An 18,365-nucleotide genomic window follows, 5' to 3' on the forward strand; every position below is an offset into this window, starting at 1 on the left:
CGAGATGCTGTAAGCTTCTCTTGCATCACTTTAATTTACTGTCAAGATGACATGCTAGGATGTGAAGTGCAGTGATTAATTTAAAAAACTATCTGTTAGCACCTGGGAATAGCAGATGCTGTAAATTTTTGTTGCATCACTTTAATTTAATCTGCAACTGACAAGCTTGTATGTGAAGTGTACAGATTAAATGGAAATGTTTTAGTACCAGGGAATAGCAGGTGCTGTAAGATTTTATTGCATCCCTTTAATTTATGTTCAAGCTATCATGTTCAAATTTGAAGTGCAGTGAATAATTAACTCAGACTATCTGTTAGCACCTGGGAATAGCAGATGCTGTAAGTTTTTTTTGCATCACTTTCATTTACTCTCCAACTCACATGCCTGAATGTGAAGTGCAGTGATTCATCAAAAAACTGTCTGTTAGTGCCTCCGTATACCAGATGTTGTAAGCTTTTATTGCATCATTTAATTTACATTCAAGATAACATTCTAGAATGTCAAGTGCAGGGATTAATAAAAAAAATTGTCAGATTGGTCTTTGATCATATTTGCTATGATTAGGCAATTTGAGTAAGTGTGTAAGGCTTACCGCCACACCAGCTTGAGAACGCCAAATCTCATCTGACCTTGGAAGCTAAGCAAGTTTGGGCCTGGATAGTACTGAGGTGGGACCCTACCTAGGAATACCAGGTGCTGTAAGCTTTTCTTGCATCACTTTAATTTACTTTCAAGCTGACATGCTCAAATGTGAAGTGCAGTCATTAATAAAAAAAACTATCTGTTAGCACCTGGGAATAGCCGATGCTGTAAGTTTTTTTTGTATCACTTTCATTTACTCTCCAACTCACATGCCTGAATGTGAAGTGCAGTGATTCATCAAAAAACTATCTGTTAGCACCTTGGACTACGAGATGCTGTAAGCTTCTCTTGCATCACTTTAATTTACTGTCAAGATGACATGCTAGGATGTGAAGTGCAGTGATTAATTTAAAAAACTATCTGTTAGCACCTGGGAATAGCAGATGCTGTAAATTTTTGTTGCATCACTTTAATTTAATCTGCAACTGACAAGCTTGTATGTGAAGTGTACAGATTAAATGGAAATGTTTTAGTACCAGGGAATAGCAGGTGCTGTAAGATTTTATTGCATCCCTTTAATTTATGTTCAAGCTATCATGTTCAAATTTGAAGTGCAGTGAATAATTAACTCAGACTATCTGTTAGCACCTGGGAATAGCAGATGCTGTAAGTTTTTTTTGCATCACTTTCATTTACTCTCCAACTCACATGCCTGAATGTGAAGTGCAGTGATTCATCAAAAAACTATCTGTTAGCACCTTGGACTACGAGATGCTGTAATCTTCTCTTGCATCACTTTAATTTACTTTCAAGCTGACATGCACAAATGTGAAGTGCAGTGATTAATAAAAAAAACTATCTGTTAGCACCTGGGAATAGCAGATGCTGTAAGTTTTTTTTGCATCACTTTCATTTACTCTCCAACTCACATGCCTGAATGTGAAGTGCAGTGATTCATCAAAAAACTGTCTGTTAGTGCCTCCGTATACCAGATGTTGTAAGCTTTTATTGCATCATTTAATTTACATTCAAGATAACATTCTAGAATGTCAAGTGCAGGGATTAATAAAAAAAATTGTCAGATTGGTCTTTGATCATATTTGCTATGATTAGGCAATTTGAGTAAGTGTGTAAGGCTTACCGCCACACCAGCTTGAGAACGCCCAATCTCATGTGACCTTGGAAGCTAAGCAAGTTTGGGCCTGGATAGTACTGAGGTGGGACCCTACCTAGGAATACCAGGTGCTGTAAGCTTTTCTTGCATCACTTTAATTTACTTTCAAGCTGACATGCTCAAATGTGAAGTGCAGTCATTAATAAAAAAAACTATCTGTTAGCACCTGGGAATAGCAGATGCTGTAAATTTTTGTTGCATCACTTTAATTTAATCTGCAACTGACAAGCTTGTATGTGAAGTGTACAGATTAAATGGAAATGTTTTAGTACCAGGGAATAGCAGGTGCTGTAAGATTTTATTGCATCCCTTTAATTTATGTTCAAGCTATCATGTTCAAATTTGAAGTGCAGTGAATAATTAACTCAGACTATCTGTTAGCACCTGGGAATAGCAGATGCTGTAAGTTTTTTTTGCATCACTTTCATTTACTCTCCAACTCACATGCCTGAATGTGAAGTGCAGTGATTCATCAAAAAACTGTCTGTTAGTGCCTCCGTATACCAGATGTTGTAAGCTTTTATTGCATCATTTAATTTACATTCAAGATAACATTCTAGAATGTCAAGTGCAGGGATTAATAAAAAAAATTCTCAGATTGGTCTTTGATCATATTTGCTATGATTAGGCAATTTGAGTAAGTGTTTAAGGCTTACCGCCACACCAGCTTGAGAATGCCAACTCACATGCCTGAATGTGAAGTGCAGTGATTCATCAAAAACTATCTGTTAGCACCTTGGACTACGAGATGCTGTAAGCTTCTCTTGAATCACTTTAATTTACTGTCAAGATGACATGCTAGGATGTGAAATGCAGTGATTAATTAAAAAAACTATCTGTTAGCATCTGGGAATAGCAGATGCTGTAAGTTTTTGTTGCATCACTTTACTTTAATCTGCAACTGACAAGCTTGTATGTGAAGTGTACAGATTAAATAGAAATATTTTAGTACCAGGGAATAGCAGGTGCTGTAAGATTGTATTGCATCCCTTTAATTTATGTTCAAGCTATCATGTTCAAATTTGAAGTGCAGTGAATAATTAACTCAAACTATCTGTTAGCACCTGGGAATAGCAGATGCTGTAAGTTTTTTTTGCATCACTTTCATTTACTCTCCAACTCACATGCCTGAATGTGAAGTGCAGTGATTCATCAAAAAACTATATGTTAGCACCTTGGACTACGAGATGCTGTAAGCTTCTCTTGCATCACTTTAATTTACTGTCAAGATGACATGCTAGGATGTGAAATGCAGTGATTAATAAAAAAAAACTATCTGTTAGCACCTGGGAATAGCCGATGCTGTAAGTTTTTTTTGCATCACTTTCATTTACTCTCCAACTCACATGCCTGAATGTGAAGTGCAGTGATTCATCAAAAAACTGTCTGTTAGTGCCTCCGTATACCAGATGTTGTAAGCTTTTATTGCATCATTTAATTTACATTCAAGATAACATTCTAGAATGTCAAGTGCAGGGATTAATAAAAAAAATTGTCAGATTGGTCTTTGATCATATTTGCTATGATTAGGCAATTTGAGTAAGTGTGTAAGGCTTACCGCCACACCAGCTTGAGAACGCCCAATCTCATGTGACCTTGGAAGCTAAGCAAGTTTGGGCCTGGATAGTACTGAGGTGGGACCCTACCTAGGAATACCAGGTGCTGTAAGCTTTTCTTGCATCACTTTAATTTACTTTCAAGCTGACATGCTCAAATGTGAAGTGCAGTCATTAATAAAAAAAACTATCTGTTAGCACCTGGGAATAGCAGATGCTGTAAATTTTTGTTGCATCACTTTAATTTAATCTGCAACTGACAAGCTTGTATGTGAAGTGCAGTGATTCATCAAAAAACTGTCTGTTAGTGCCTCCGTATACCAGATGTTGTAAGCTTTTATTGCATCATTTAATTTACATTCAAGATAACATTCTAGAATGTCAAGTGCAGGGATTAATAAAAAAAATTGTCAGATTGGTCTTTGATCATATTTGCTATGATTAGGCAATTTGAGTAAGTGTTTAAGGCTTACCGCCACACCAGCTTGAGAACGCCCAATCTCATCTGACCTTGGAAGCTAAGCAAGTTTGGGCCTGGATAGTACTGAGGTGGGACCCTACCTAGGAATACCAGGTGCTGTAAGCTTTTCTTGCATCACTTTAATTTACTTTCAAGCTGACATGCTCAAATGTGAAGTGCAGTCATTAATAAAAAAAACTATCTGTTAGCACCTGGGAATAGCCGATGCTGTAAGTTTTTTTTGCATCACTTTCATTTACTCTCCAACTCACATGCCTGAATGTGAGGTGCAGTGATTCATCAAAAAACTATCTGTTAGCACCTTGGACTACGAGATGCTGTAAGCTTCTCTTGCATCACTTTAATTTACTGTCAAGATGACATGCTAGGATGTGAAGTGCAGTGATTAATTAAAAAAACTATCTGTTAGCACCTGGGAATAGCAGATGCTGTAAGTTTTTGTTGCATCACTTTAATTTAATCTGCAACTGACAAGCTTGTATGTGAAGTGTACAGATTAAATAGAAATGTTTTAGTACCAGGGAATAGCAGGTGCTGTAAGATTTTATTGCATCCTTTTAATTTATGTTCAAGCTATCATGTTCAAATTTGAAGTGCATTGAATAATTAACTCAAACTATCTGTTAGCACCTGGGAATAGCAGATGCTGTAAGTTTTTTTTGCATCACTTTCATTTACTCTCCAACTCACATGCCTGAATGTGAAGTGCAGTGATTCATCAAAAAACTATCTGTTAGCACCTTGGACTACGAGATGCTGTAATCTTCTCTTGCATCACTTTAATTTACTTTCAAGCTGACATGCACAAATGTGAAGTGCAGTGATTAATAAAAAAAACTATCTGTTAGCACCTGGGAATAGCAGATGCTGTAAGTTTTTTTTGCATCACTTTCATTTACTCTCCAACTCACATGCCTGAATGTGAAGTGCAGTGATTCATCAAAAAACTGTCTGTTAGTGCCTCCGTATACCAGATGTTGTAAGCTTTTATTGCATCATTTAATTTACATTCAAGATAACATTCTAGAATGTCAAGTGCAGGGATTAATAAAAAAAATTGTCAGATTGGTCTTTGATCATATTTGCTATGATTAGGCAATTTGAGTAAGTGTTTAAGGCTTACCGCCACACCAGCTTGAGAACGCCCAATCTCATCTGACCTTGGAAGCTAAGCAAGTTTGGGCCTGGATAGTACTGAGGTGGGACCCTACCTAGGAATACCAGGTGCTGTAAGCTTTTCTTGCATCACTTTAATTTACTTTCAAGCTGACATGCTCAAATGTGAAGTGCAGTCATTAATAAAAAAAACTATCTGTTAGCACCTGGGAATAGCCGATGCTGTAAGTTTTTTTTGCATCACTTTCATTTACTCTCCAACTCACGTGCCTGAATGTGAGGTGCAGTGATTCATCAAAAAACTATCTGTTAGCACCTTGGACTACGAGATGCTGTAAGCTTCTCTTGCATCACTTTAATTTACTGTCAAGATGACATGCTAGGATGTGAAGTGCAGTGATTAATTAAAAAAACTATCTGTTAGCACCTGGGAATAGCAGATGCTGTAAGTTTTTGTTGCATCACTTTAATTTAATCTGCAACTGACAAGCTTGTATGTGAAGTGTACAGATTAAATAGAAATGTTTTAGTACCAGGGAATAGCAGGTGCTGTAAGATTTCATTGCATCCTTTTAATTTATGTTCAAGCTATCATGTTCAAATTTGAAGTGCATTGAATAATTAACTCAAACTATCTGTTAGCACCTGGGAATAGCAGATGCTGTAAGTTTTTTTTGCATCACTTTCATTTACTCTCCAACTCACATGCCTGAATGTGAAGTGCAGTGATTCATCAAAAAACTATCTGTTAGCACCTTGGACTACGAGATGCTGTAATCTTCTCTTGCATCACTTTAATTTACTTTCAAGCTGACATGCACAAATGTGAAGTGCAGTGATTAATAAAAAAAACTATCTGTTAGCACCTGGGAATAGCAGATGCTGTAAGTTTTTTTTGCATCACTTTCATTTACTCTCCAACTCACATGCCTGAATGTGAAGTGCAGTGATTCATCAAAAAACTGTCTGTTAGTGCCTCCGTATACCAGATGTTGTAAGCTTTTATTGCATCATTTAATTTACATTCAAGATAACATTCTAGAATGTCAAGTGCAGGGATTAATAAAAAAAAATGTCAGATTGGTCTTTGATCATATTTGCTATGATTAGGCAATTTGAGTAAGTGTTTAAGGCTTACCGCCACACCAGCTTGAGAACGCCCAATCTCATCTGACCTTGGAAGCTAAGCAAGTTTGGGCCTGGATAGTACTGAGGTGGGACCCTACCTAGGAATACCAGGTGCTGTAAGCTTTTCTTGCACCACTTTAATTTACTTTCAAGCTGACATGCTCAAATGTGATGTGCAGTCATTAATAAAAAAAACTATCTGTTAGCACCTGGGAATAGCCGATGCTGTAAGTTTTTTTTGCATCACTTTCATTTACTCTCCAACTCACATGCCTGTATGTGAAGTGCAGTGATTCATCAAAAAACTATCTGTTAGCACCTTGGACTACGAGATGCTGTAAGCTTCTCTTGCATCACTTTAATTTACTGTCAAGATGACATGCTAGGATGTGAAGTGCAGTGATTAATTTAAAAAACTATCTGTTAGCACCTGGGAATAGCAGATGCTGTAAATTTTTGTTGCATCACTTTAATTTAATCTGCAACTGACAAGCTTGTATGTGAAGTGTACAGATTAAATGGAAATGTTTTAGTACCAGGGAATAGCAGGTGCTGTAAGATTTTATTGCATCCCTTTAATTTATGTTCAAGCTATCATGTTCAAATTTGAAGTGCAGTGAATAATTAACTCAGACTATCTGTTAGCACCTGGGAATAGCAGATGCTGTAAGTTTTTTTTGCATCACTTTCATTTACTCTCCAACTCACATGCCTGAATGTGAAGTGCAGTGATTCATCAAAAAACTGTCTGTTAGTGCCTCCGTATACCAGATGTTGTAAGCTTTTATTGCATCATTTAATTTACATTCAAGATAACATTCTAGAATGTCAAGTGCAGGGATTAATAAAAAAAATTCTCAGATTGGTCTTTGAAAATATTTGCTATGATTAGGCAATTTGAGTAAGTGTTTAAGGCTTACCGCCACACCAGCTTGAGAATGCCCAATCTCATCTGACCTTGGAAGCTACGCAAGTTTGGGCCTGGATAGTACTGAGGTGGGACCCTACCTAGGAATACCAGGTGCTGTAAGCTTTTCTTGCATCACTTTAATTTACTTTCAAGCTGACATGCTCAAATGTGAAGTGCAGTCATTAATAAAAAAAACTATCTTTTAGCACCTGGGAATAGCCGATGCTGTACGTTTTTTTTGCATCACTTTCATTTACTCTCCAACTCACATGCCTGAATGTGAAGTGCAGTGATTCATCAAAAAACTATCTGTTAGCAGCTTGGACTACGAGATGCTGTAAGCTTCTCTTGCATCACTTTAATTTACTTTTAAGATGACATGCTAGGATGTGAAGTGCAGTGATTAATTAAAAAAAACTATCTGTTAGCACCTGGGAATAGCAGATGCTGTAAATTTTTGTTGCATCACTTTAATTTAATCTGCAACTGACAAGCTTGTATGTGAAGTGTACAGATTAAATGGAAATGTTTTAGTACCAGGGAATAGCAGGTGCTGTAAGATTTTATTGCATCCCTTTAATTTATGTTCAAGCTATCATGTTCAAATTTGAAGTGCAGTGAATAATTAACTCAGACTATCTGTTAGCACCTGGGAATAGCAGATGCTGTAAGTTTTTTTTGCATCACTTTCATTTACTCTCCAACTCACATGCCTGAATGTGAAGTGCAGTGATTCATCAAAAAACTATCTGTTAGCACCTTGGACTACGAGATGCTGTAATCTTCTCTTGCATCACTTTAATTTACTTTCAAGCTGACATGCACAAATGTGAAGTGCAGTGATTAATAAAAAAAACTATCTGTTAGCACCTGGGAATAGCAGATGCTGTAAGTTTTTTTTGCATCACTTTCATTTACTCTCCAACTCACATGCCTGAATGTGAAGTGCAGTGATTCATCAAAAAACTGTCTGTTAGTGCCTCCGTATACCAGATGTTGTAAGCTTTTATTGCATCATTTAATTTACATTCAAGATAACATTCTAGAATGTCAAGTGCAGGGATTAATAAAAAAAAATGTCAGATTGGTCTTTGATCATATTTGCTATGATTAGGCAATTTGAGTAAGTGTTTAAGGCTTACCGCCACACCAGCTTGAGAACGCCCAATCTCATCTGACCTTGGAAGCTAAGCAAGTTTGGGCCTGGATAGTACTGAGGTGGGACCCTACCTAGGAATACCAGGTGCTGTAAGCTTTTCTTGCACCACTTTAATTTACTTTCAAGCTGACATGCTCAAATGTGAAGTGCAGTCATTAATAAAAAAAACTATCTGTTAGCACCTGGGAATAGCCGATGCTGTAAGTTTTTTTTGCATCACTTTCATTTACTCTCCAACTCACATGCCTGTATGTGAAGTGCAGTGATTCATCAAAAAACTATCTGTTAGCACCTTGGACTACGAGATGCTGTAAGCTTCTCTTGCATCACTTTAATTTACTGTCAAGATGACATGCTAGGATGTGAAGTGCAGTGATTAATTTAAAAAACTATCTGTTAGCACCTGGGAATAGCAGATGCTGTAAATTTTTGTTGCATCACTTTAATTTAATCTGCAACTGACAAGCTTGTATGTGAAGTGTACAGATTAAATGGAAATGTTTTAGTACCAGGGAATAGCAGGTGCTGTAAGATTTTATTGCATCCCTTTAATTTATGTTCAAGCTATCATGTTCAAATTTGAAGTGCAGTGAATAATTAACTCAGACTATCTGTTAGCACCTGGGAATAGCAGATGCTGTAAGTTTTTTTTGCATCACTTTCATTTACTCTCCAACTCACATGCCTGAATGTGAAGTGCAGTGATTCATCAAAAAACTGTCTGTTAGTGCCTCCGTATACCAGATGTTGTAAGCTTTTATTGCATCATTTAATTTACATTCAAGATAACATTCTAGAATGTCAAGTGCAGGGATTAATAAAAAAAATTGTCAGATTGGTCTTTGATCATATTTGCTATGATTAGGCAATTTGAGTAAGTGTGTAAGGCTTACCGCCACACCAGCTTGAGAACGCCAAATCTCATCTGACCTTGGAAGCTAAGCAAGTTTGGGCCTGGATAGTACTGAGGTGGGACCCTACCTAGGAATACCAGGTGCTGTAAGCTTTTCTTGCATCACTTTAATTTACTTTCAAGCTGACATGCTCAAATGTGAAGTGCAGTCATTAATAAAAAAAACTATCTGTTAGCACCTGGGAATAGCCGATGCTGTAAGTTTTTTTTGTATCACTTTCATTTACTCTCCAACTCACATGCCTGAATGTGAAGTGCAGTGATTCATCAAAAAACTATCTGTTAGCACCTTGGACTACGAGATGCTGTAAGCTTCTCTTGCATCACTTTAATTTACTGTCAAGATGACATGCTAGGATGTGAAGTGCAGTGATTAATTTAAAAAACTATCTGTTAGCACCTGGGAATAGCAGATGCTGTAAATTTTTGTTGCATCACTTTAATTTAATCTGCAACTGACAAGCTTGTATGTGAAGTGTACAGATTAAATGGAAATGTTTTAGTACCAGGGAATAGCAGGTGCTGTAAGATTTTATTGCATCCCTTTAATTTATGTTCAAGCTATCATGTTCAAATTTGAAGTGCAGTGAATAATTAACTCAGACTATCTGTTAGCACCTGGGAATAGCAGATGCTGTAAGTTTTTTTTGCATCACTTTCATTTACTCTCCAACTCACATGCCTGAATGTGAAGTGCAGTGATTCATCAAAAAACTATCTGTTAGCACCTTGGACTACGAGATGCTGTAATCTTCTCTTGCATCACTTTAATTTACTTTCAAGCTGACATGCACAAATGTGAAGTGCAGTGATTAATAAAAAAAACTATCTGTTAGCACCTGGGAATAGCAGATGCTGTAAGTTTTTTTTGCATCACTTTCATTTACTCTCCAACTCACATGCCTGAATGTGAAGTGCAGTGATTCATCAAAAAACTGTCTGTTAGTGCCTCCGTATACCAGATGTTGTAAGCTTTTATTGCATCATTTAATTTACATTCAAGATAACATTCTAGAATGTCAAGTGCAGGGATTAATAAAAAAAAATGTCAGATTGGTCTTTGATCATATTTGCTATGATTAGGCAATTTGAGTAAGTGTTTAGGGCTTACCGCCACACCAGCTTGAGAACGCCCAATCTCATCTGACCTTGGAAGCTAAGCAAGTTTGGGCCTGGATAGTACTGAGGTGGGACCCTACCTAGGAATACCAGGTGCTGTAAGCTTTTCTTGCACCACTTTAATTTACTTTCAAGCTGACATGCTCAAATGTGAAGTGCAGTCATTAATAAAAAAAACTATCTGTTAGCACCTGGGAATAGCCGATGCTGTAAGTTTTTTTTGCATCACTTTCATTTACTCTCCAACTCACATGCCTGTATGTGAAGTGCAGTGATTCATCAAAAAACTATCTGTTAGCACCTTGGACTACGAGATGCTGTAAGCTTCTCTTGCATCACTTTAATTTACTGTCAAGATGACATGCTAGGATGTGAAGTGCAGTGATTAATTTAAAAAACTATCTGTTAGCACCTGGGAATAGCAGATGCTGTAAATTTTTGTTGCATCACTTTAATTTAATCTGCAACTGACAAGCTTGTATGTGAAGTGTACAGATTAAATGGAAATGTTTTAGTACCAGGGAATAGCAGGTGCTGTAAGATTTTATTGCATCCCTTTAATTTATGTTCAAGCTATCATGTTCAAATTTGAAGTGCAGTGAATAATTAATTCAGACTATCTGTTAGCACCTGGGAATAGCAGATGCTGTAAGTTTTTTTTGCATCACTTTCATTTACTCTCCAACTCACATGCCTGAATGTGAAGTGCAGTGATTCATCAAAAAACTGTCTGTTAGTGCCTCCGTATACCAGATGTTGTAAGCTTTTATTGCATCATTTAATTTACATTCAAGATAACATTCTAGAATGTCAAGTGCAGGGATTAATAAAAAAAATTGTCAGATTGGTCTTTGATCATATTTGCTATGATTAGGCAATTTGAGCAAGTGTGTAAGGCTTACCGCCACACCAGCTTGAGAACGCCCAATCTCATGTGACCTTGGAAGCTAAGCAAGTTTGGGCCTGGATAGTACTGAGGTGGGACCCTACCTAGGAATACCAGGTGCTGTAAGCTTTTCTTGCATCACTTTAATTTACTTTCAAGCTGACATGCTCAAATGTGAAGTGCAGTCATTAATAAAAAAAACTATCTGTTAGCACCTGGGAATAGCAGATGCTGTAAATTTTTGTTGCATCACTTTAATTTAATCTGCAACTGACAAGCTTGTATGTGAAGTGTACAGATTAAATGGAAATGTTTTAGTACCAGGGAATAGCAGGTGCTGTAAGATTTTATTGCATCCCTTTAATTTATGTTCAAGCTATCATGATCAAATTTGAAGTGCAGTGAATAATTAACTCAGACTATCTGTTAGCACCTGGGAATAGCAGATGCTGTAAGTTTTTTTTGCATCACTTTCATTTACTCTCCAACTCACATGCCTGAATGTGAAGTGCAGTGATTCATCAAAAAACTGTCTGTTAGTGCCTCCGTATACCAGATGTTGTAAGCTTTTATTGCATCATTTAATTTACATTCAAGATAACATTCTAGAATGTCAAGTGCAGGGATTAATAAAAAAAATTCTCAGATTGGTCTTTGATCATATTTGCTATGATTAGGCAATTTGAGTAAGTGTTTAAGGCTTACCGCCACACCAGCTTGAGAATGCCCAATCTCATCTGACCTTGGAAGCTACGCAAGTTTGGGCCTGGATAGTACTGAGGTGGGACCCTACCTAGGAATACCAGGTGCTGTAAGCTTTTCTTGCATCACTTTAATTTACTTTCAAGCTGACATGCTCAAATGTGAAGTGCAGTCATTAATAAAAAAAACTATCTTTTAGCACCTGGGAATAGCCGATGCTGTAAGTTTTTTTTGCATCACTTTCATTTACTCTCCAACTCACATGCCTGAATGTGAAGTGCAGTGATTCATCAAAAAACTATCTGTTAGCAGCTTGGACTACGAGATGCTGTAAGCTTCTCTTGCATCACTTTAATTTACTTTTAAGATGACATGCTAGGATGTGAAGTGCAGTGATTAATTAAAAAAAACTATCTGTTAGCACCTGGGAATAGCAGATGCTGTAAATTTTTGTTGCATCACTTTAATTTAATCTGCAACTGACAAGCTTGTATGTGAAGTGTACAGATTAAATGGAAATGTTTTAGTACCAGGGAATAGCAGGTGCTGTAAGATTTTATTGCATCCCTTTAATTTATGTTCAAGCTATCATGTTCAAATTTGAAGTGCAGTGAATAATTAACTCAGACTATCTGTTAGCACCTGGGAATAGCAGATGCTGTAAGTTTTTTTTGCATCACTTTCATTTACTCTCCAACTCACATGCCTGAATGTGAAGTGCAGTGATTCATCAAAAAACTATCTGTTAGCACCTTGGACTACGAGATGCTGTAATCTTCTCTTGCATCACTTTAATTTACTTTCAAGCTGACATGCACAAATGTGAAGTGCAGTGATTAATAAAAAAAACTATCTGTTAGCACCTGGGAATAGCAGATGCTGTAAGTTTTTTTTGCATCACTTTCATTTACTCTCCAACTCACATGCCTGAATGTGAAGTGCAGTGATTCATCAAAAAACTGTCTGTTAGTGCCTCCGTATACCAGATGTTGTAAGCTTTTATTGCATCATTTAATTTACATTCAAGATAACATTCTAGAATGTCAAGTGCAGGGATTAATAAAAAAAAATGTCAGATTGGTCTTTGATCATATTTGCTATGATTAGGCAATTTGAGTAAGTGTTTAGGGCTTACCGCCACACCAGCTTGAGAACGCCCAATCTCATCTGACCTTGGAAGCTAAGCAAGTTTGGGCCTGGATAGTACTGAGGTGGGACCCTACCTAGGAATACCAGGTGCTGTAAGCTTTTCTTGCACCACTTTAATTTACTTTCAAGCTGACATGCTCAAATGTGAAGTGCAGTCATTAATAAAAAAAACTATCTGTTAGCACCTGGGAATAGCCGATGCTGTAAGTTTTTTTTGCATCACTTTCATTTACTCTCCAACTCACATGCCTGTATGTGAAGTGCAGTGATTCATCAAAAAACTATCTGTTAGCACCTTGGACTACGAGATGCTGTAAGCTTCTCTTGCATCACTTTAATTTACTGTCAAGATGACATGCTAGGATGTGAAGTGCAGTGATTAATTTAAAAAACTATCTGTTAGCACCTGGGAATAGCAGATGCTGTAAATTTTTGTTGCATCACTTTAATTTAATCTGCAACTGACAAGCTTGTATGTGAAGTGTACAGATTAAATGGAAATGTTTTAGTACCAGGGAATAGCAGGTGCTGTAAGATTTTATTGCATCCCTTTAATTTATGTTCAAGCTATCATGTTCAAATTTGAAGTGCAGTGAATAATTAACTCAGACTATCTGTTAGCACCTGGGAATAGCAGATGCTGTAAGTTTTTTTTGCATCACTTTCATTTACTCTCCAACTCACATGCCTGAATGTGAAGTGCAGTGATTCATCAAAAAACTGTCTGTTAGTGCCTCCGTATACCAGATGTTGTAAGCTTTTATTGCATCATTTAATTTACATTCAAGATAACATTCTAGAATGTCAAGTGCAGGGATTAATAAAAAAAATTGTCAGATTGGTCTTTGATCATATTTGCTATGATTAGGCAATTTGAGTAAGTGTGTAAGGCTTACCGCCACACCAGCTTGAGAACGCCCAATCTCATGTGACCTTGGAAGCTAAGCAAGTTTGGGCCTGGATAGTACTGAGGTGGGACCCTACCTAGGAATACCAGGTGCTGTAAGCTTTTCTTGCATCACTTTAATTTACTTTCAAGCTGACATGCTCAAATGTGAAGTGCAGTCATTAATAAAAAAAACTATCTGTTAGCACCTGGGAATAGCAGATGCTGTAAATTTTTGTTGCATCACTTTAATTTAATCTGCAACTGACAAGCTTGTATGTGAAGTGTACAGATTAAATGGAAATGTTTTAGTACCAGGGAATAGCAGGTGCTGTAAGATTTTATTGCATCCCTTTAATTTATGTTCAAGCTATCATGTTCAAATTTGAAGTGCAGTGAATAATTAACTCAGACTATCTGTTAGCACCTGGGAATAGCAGATGCTGTAAGTTTTTTTTGCATCACTTTCATTTACTCTCCAACTCACATGCCTGAATGTGAAGTGCAGTGATTCATCAAAAAACTGTCTGTTAGTGCCTCCGTATACCAGATGTTGTAAGCTTTTATTGCATCATTTAATTTACATTCAAGATAACATTCTAGAATGTCAAGTGCAGGGATTAATAAAAAAAATTCTCAGATTGGTCTTTGATCATATTTGCTATGATTAGGCAATTTGAGTAAGTGTTTAAGGCTTACCGCCACACCAGCTTGAGAATGCCCAATCTCATCTGACCTTGGAAGCTACGCAAGTTTGGGCCTGGATAGTACTGAGGTGGGACCCTACCTAGGAATACCAGGTGCTGTAAGCTTTTCTTGCATCACTTTAATTTACTTTCAAGCTGACATGCTCAAATGTGAAGTGCAGTCATTAATAAAAAAAACTATCTTTTAGCACCTGGGAATAGCCGATGCTGTAAGTTTTTTTTGCATCACTTTCATTTACTCTCCAACTCACATGCCTGAATGTGAAGTGCAGTGATTCATCAAAAAACTATCTGTTAGCAGCTTGGACTACGAGATGCTGTAAGCTTCTCTTGCATCACTTTAATTTACTTTTAAGATGACATGCTAGGATGTGAAGTGCAGTGATTAATTAAAAAAAACTATCTGTTAGCACCTGGGAATAGCAGATGCTGTAAATTTTTGTTGCATCACTTTAATTTAATCTGCAACTGACAAGCTTGTATGTGAAGTGTACAGATTAAATGGAAATGTTTTAGTACCAGGGAATAGCAGGTGCTGTAAGATTTTATTGCATCCCTTTAATTTATGTTCAAGCTATCATGTTCAAATTTGAAGTGCAGTGAATAATTAACTCAGACTATCTGTTAGCACCTGGGAATAGCAGATGCTGTAAGTTTTTTTTGCATCACTTTCATTTACTCTCCAACTCACATGCCTGAATGTGAAGTGCAGTGATTCATCAAAAAACTATCTGTTAGCACCTTGGACTACGAGATGCTGTAATCTTCTCTTGCATCACTTTAATTTACTTTCAAGCTGACATGCACAAATGTGAAGTGCAGTGATTAATAAAAAAAACTATCTGTTAGCACCTGGGAATAGCAGATGCTGTAAGTTTTTTTTGCATCACTTTCATTTACTCTCCAACTCACATGCCTGAATGTGAAGTGCAGTGATTCATCAAAAAACTGTCTGTTAGTGCCTCCGTATACCAGATGTTGTAAGCTTTTATTGCATCATTTAATTTACATTCAAGATAACATTCTAGAATGTCAAGTGCAGGGATTAATAAAAAAAAATGTCAGATTGGTCTTTGATCATATTTGCTATGATTAGGCAATTTGAGTAAGTGTTTAAGGCTTACCGCCACACCAGCTTGAGAACGCCCAATCTCATCTGACCTTGGAAGCTAAGCAAGTTTGGGCCTGGATAGTACTGAGGTGGGACCCTACCTAGGAATACCAGGTGCTGTAAGCTTTTCTTGCACCACTTTAATTTAGTTTCAAGCTGACATGCTCAAATGTGAAGTGCAGTCATTAATAAAAAAAACTATCTGTTAGCACCTGGGAATAGCCGATGCTGTAAGTTTTTTTTGCATCACTTTCATTTACTCTCCAACTCACATGCCTGTATGTGAAGTGCAGTGATTCATCAAAAAACTATCTGTTAGCACCTTGGACTACGAGATGCTGTAAGCTTCTCTTGCATCACTTTAATTTACTGTCAAGATGACATGCTAGGATGTGAAGTGCAGTGATTAATTTAAAAAACTATCTGTTAGCACCTGGGAATAGCAGATGCTGTAAATTTTTGTTGCATCACTTTAATTTAATCTGCAACTGACAAGCTTGTATGTGAAGTGTACAGATTAAATGGAAATGTTTTAGTACCAGGGAATAGCAGGTGCTGTAAGATTTTATTGCATCCCTTTAATTTATGTTCAAGCTATCATGTTCAAATTTGAAGTGCAGTGAATAATTAACTCAGACTATCTGTTAGCACCTGGGAATAGCAGATGCTGTAAGTTTTTTTTGCATCACTTTCATTTACTCTCCAACTCACATGCCTGAATGTGAAGTGCAGTGATTCATCAAAAAACTGTCTGTTAGTGCCTCCGTATACCAGATGTTGTAAGCTTTTATTGCATCATTTAATTTACATTCAAGATAACATTCTAGAATGTCAAGTGCAGGGATTAATAAAAAAAATTGTCAGATTGGTCTTTGATCATATTTGCTATGATTAGGCAATTTGAGTAAGTGTGTAAGGCTTACCGCCACACCAGCTTGAGAACGCCCAATCTCATGTGACCTTGGAAGCTAAGCAAGTTTGGGCCTGGATAGTACTGAGGTGGGACCCTACCTAGGAATACCAGGTGCTGTAAGCTTTTCTTGCATCACTTTAATTTACTTTCAAGCTGACATGCTCAAATGTGAAGTGCAGTCATTAATAAAAAAAACTATCTGTTAGCACCTGGGAATAGCAGATGCTGTAAATTTTTGTTGCATCACTTTAATTTAATCTGCAACTGACAAGCTTGTATGTGAAGTGTACAGATTAAATGGAAATGTTTTAGTACCAGGGAATAGCAGGTGCTGTAAGATTTTATTGCATCCCTTTAATTTATGTTCAAGCTATCATGTTCAAATTTGAAGTGCAGTGAATAATTAACTCAGACTATCTGTTAGCACCTGGGAATAGCAGATGCTGTAAGTTTTTTTTGCATCACTTTCATTTACTCTCCAACTCACATGCCTGAATGTGAAGTGCAGTGATTCATCAAAAAACTGTCTGTTAGTGCCTCCGTATACCAGATGTTGTAAGCTTTTATTGCATCATTTAATTTACATTCAAGATAACATTCTAGAATGTCAAGTGCAGGGATTAATAAAAAAAATTCTCAGATTGGTCTTTGATCATATTTGCTATGATTAGGCAATTTGAGTAAGTGTTTAAGGCTTACCGCCACACCAGCTTGAGAATGCCCAATCTCATCTGACCTTGGAAGCTACGCAAGTTTGGGCCTGGATAGTACTGAGGTGGGACCCTACCTAGGAATACCAGGTGCTGTAAGCTTTTCTTGCATCACTTTAATTTACTTTCAAGCTGACATGCTCAAATGTGAAGTGCAGTCATTAATAAAAAAAACTATCTTTTAGCACCTGGGAATAGCCGATGCTGTAAGTTTTTTTTGCATCACTTTCATTTACTCTCCAACTCACATGCCTGAATGTGAAGTGCAGTGATTCATCAAAAAACTATCTGTTAGCAGCTTGGACTACGAGATGCTGTAAGCTTCTCTTGCATCACTTTAATTTACTTTTAAGATGACATGCTAGGATGTGAAGTGCAGTGATTAATTAAAAAAAACTATCTGTTAGCACCTGGGAATAGCAGATGCTGTAAATTTTTGTTGCATCACTTTAATTTAATCTGCAACTGACAAGCTTGTATGTGAAGTGTACAGATTAAATGGAAATGTTTTAGTACCAGGGAATAGCAGGTGCTGTAAGATTTTATTGCATCCCTTTAATTTATGTTCAAGCTATCATGTTCAAATTTGAAGTGCAGTGAATAATTAACTCAGACTATCTGTTAGCACCTGGGAATAGCAGATGCTGTAAGTTTTTTTTGCATCACTTTCATTTACTCTCCAACTCACATGCCTGAATGTGAAGTGCAGTGATTCATCAAAAAACTGTCTGTTAGTGCCTCCGTATACCAGATGTTGTAAGCTTTTATTGCATCATTTAATTTACATTCAAGATAACATTCTAGAATGTCAAGTGCAGGGATTAATAAAAAAAATTGTCAGATTGGTCTTTGATCATATTTGCTATGATTAGGCAATTTGAGTAAGTGTTTAAGGCTTACCGCCACACCAGCTTGAGAACGCCCAATCTCATCTGACCTTGGAAGCTAAGCAAGTTTGGGCCTGGATAGTACTGAGGTGGGACCCTACCTAGGAATACCAGGTGCTGTAAGCTTTTCTTGCACCACTTTAATTTACTTTCAAGCTGACATGCTCAAATGTGAAGTGCAGTCATTAATAAAAAAAACTATCTGTTAGCACCTGGGAATAGCCGATGCTGTAAGTTTTTTTTGCATCACTTTCATTTACTCTCCAACTCACATGC

At 37.0% G+C, this 18,365-nt stretch overlaps 19 pseudogenes; all 19 read left to right on the forward strand.

Annotated features, from left to right (window-relative positions):
- The first annotated feature begins 586 nt into the window (after positions 1–586).
- Positions 587–705, forward strand: LOC145650384 (5S ribosomal RNA; annotated as a pseudogene).
- A 1,012-nt stretch (positions 706–1,717) lies between these two features.
- Positions 1,718–1,836, forward strand: LOC145649924 (5S ribosomal RNA; annotated as a pseudogene).
- A 1,472-nt stretch (positions 1,837–3,308) lies between these two features.
- On the forward strand, positions 3,309–3,427 carry LOC145649925 (5S ribosomal RNA; annotated as a pseudogene).
- Positions 3,428–3,779: 352 nt separating this feature from the next.
- Positions 3,780–3,898, forward strand: LOC145648858 (5S ribosomal RNA; annotated as a pseudogene).
- A 1,012-nt stretch (positions 3,899–4,910) lies between these two features.
- LOC145648859 (5S ribosomal RNA) lies at positions 4,911–5,029 on the forward strand (annotated as a pseudogene).
- A 1,012-nt stretch (positions 5,030–6,041) lies between these two features.
- LOC145648860 (5S ribosomal RNA) lies at positions 6,042–6,160 on the forward strand (annotated as a pseudogene).
- Positions 6,161–6,951: 791 nt separating this feature from the next.
- LOC145643781 (5S ribosomal RNA) lies at positions 6,952–7,070 on the forward strand (annotated as a pseudogene).
- Positions 7,071–8,083: 1,013 nt separating this feature from the next.
- LOC145648861 (5S ribosomal RNA) lies at positions 8,084–8,202 on the forward strand (annotated as a pseudogene).
- Positions 8,203–8,993: 791 nt separating this feature from the next.
- LOC145650385 (5S ribosomal RNA) lies at positions 8,994–9,112 on the forward strand (annotated as a pseudogene).
- A 1,012-nt stretch (positions 9,113–10,124) lies between these two features.
- Positions 10,125–10,243, forward strand: LOC145648862 (5S ribosomal RNA; annotated as a pseudogene).
- A 791-nt stretch (positions 10,244–11,034) lies between these two features.
- LOC145649926 (5S ribosomal RNA) lies at positions 11,035–11,153 on the forward strand (annotated as a pseudogene).
- Positions 11,154–11,723: 570 nt separating this feature from the next.
- On the forward strand, positions 11,724–11,842 carry LOC145643782 (5S ribosomal RNA; annotated as a pseudogene).
- A 1,013-nt stretch (positions 11,843–12,855) lies between these two features.
- On the forward strand, positions 12,856–12,974 carry LOC145648863 (5S ribosomal RNA; annotated as a pseudogene).
- Positions 12,975–13,765: 791 nt separating this feature from the next.
- Positions 13,766–13,884, forward strand: LOC145649927 (5S ribosomal RNA; annotated as a pseudogene).
- A 570-nt stretch (positions 13,885–14,454) lies between these two features.
- On the forward strand, positions 14,455–14,573 carry LOC145643783 (5S ribosomal RNA; annotated as a pseudogene).
- Positions 14,574–15,586: 1,013 nt separating this feature from the next.
- LOC145648864 (5S ribosomal RNA) lies at positions 15,587–15,705 on the forward strand (annotated as a pseudogene).
- A 791-nt stretch (positions 15,706–16,496) lies between these two features.
- On the forward strand, positions 16,497–16,615 carry LOC145649928 (5S ribosomal RNA; annotated as a pseudogene).
- Positions 16,616–17,185: 570 nt separating this feature from the next.
- Positions 17,186–17,304, forward strand: LOC145643784 (5S ribosomal RNA; annotated as a pseudogene).
- Positions 17,305–18,096: 792 nt separating this feature from the next.
- Positions 18,097–18,215, forward strand: LOC145648865 (5S ribosomal RNA; annotated as a pseudogene).
- Positions 18,216–18,365: the final 150 nt, after the last annotated feature.

Source organism: Electrophorus electricus, chromosome 13 (genome assembly GCF_041902795.1).
Source record: "Electrophorus electricus isolate QZ-2024a chromosome 13, ASM4190279v1, whole genome shotgun sequence".
NCBI lineage: Eukaryota > Metazoa > Chordata > Actinopteri > Gymnotiformes > Gymnotidae > Electrophorus > Electrophorus electricus.